The sequence below is a fragment of the Otolemur garnettii genome, unplaced genomic scaffold, assembly GCF_000181295.1.
Source record: "Otolemur garnettii isolate 467f Iridium unplaced genomic scaffold, OtoGar3 scaffold00179, whole genome shotgun sequence".
NCBI classification, from domain to species: domain Eukaryota; kingdom Metazoa; phylum Chordata; class Mammalia; order Primates; family Galagidae; genus Otolemur; species Otolemur garnettii.
The window spans coordinates 32695-33873 of record NW_003852574.1 but is presented as its reverse complement, the minus strand read 5'-3'; positions in this window follow the sequence as shown (position 1 = coordinate 33873).

Below are 1179 nucleotides of genomic sequence, written 5' to 3'. Positions count from 1 at the left end.
ATTCTGTTGCCTCAGCCTCCCGAGTAGCTGGGACTGCCGTTGCCTGCCACAACACCCGGATATTTTTTTGTTGCAGTTTGGCTGGGGCCAGGTTTGAACCTGCCGCCTCCGCTATCGCTATAAGGGACCGGCACCCTAGTCACTGAGTCACAGGCACCACCTCTTTTTAATTTTTTTTGAGACAGACTTTCACTATGTTGCCCCAGGCTAAAGTGCTATGGTATCATGTCAGTTCACAGTAACCTAAAAGTGCTGGGCACAAGTTATCTCCCTGGCTCAGCTTCTGGAGTTGCTTGGACTACAAGCACCAGCCACAAAACCTAGGCTATTTTTTAGAGATGGGGTCTCACTCTTGCTTAGGCTGGTCTCAAACTCCTGAGCTTAAGCAGGCCCCTTGCCTCGGCCTCCCAGAGTGCTGGGATTACAGGCATGAGCCACCACATCCAGCCAATCATGTTTATTTTAAAAGACAGTTCAAACTATTAAATACTCTTAGCTTTCTTCCCTCAAATATTGGTAAGATTTGTTTTCTCTCTCCCAGTCTCTGTTATGATGTCATCTCAAATTCCCAAACCACATGTATATTTTTTCTTTCTTTTCTTTCTTGAGACAGGATCTCACTTTCTTGTTCTCAGTAGAGTGCTAGAGCATCACAGATCACAGCAACCTCAAATTCTTGGGCTTAAGCAATTCTTTTACCTCAGCCTCCCAAATAACTGGGACTACAGGCACCGGCAACAATGCCTGGCTATTTTTAGAGAGGAAGTCTTGCTCTGGCTCAGGCTCGTCTCGAATTCATGAGCTCACACAATCCACTGGTGTCTTGGCCTCCTGGAGTGCCAGGATTACAGGCATGAGCCACCTCACCCGGCCTTGTATATTTTTTCTTTCTTTCTTTCTTTCTTTTTCTTTTTTTTTTTGAGACAGAGCCTCAAGGTGTTGCCCTGGGTAGAATGCCATGGCGTATGTGGCTGGCACCTTAGCCACTTGAGCCACAGGCACCGAGCCTCCTTTTTTTTTTAAGACAGAGTTTCATTATGTCACTCTCGGTAGAGTGCCTTGTTGGTAGAGTGTCTTGGTGTCACAGCTCACAGCAACCTCAAACTCTTGGGCTTAAGCAATTCTCTTACCTCAGCCTCCCAAGTAACTGGGACTACAGGCACCTACCCCAACACCCAG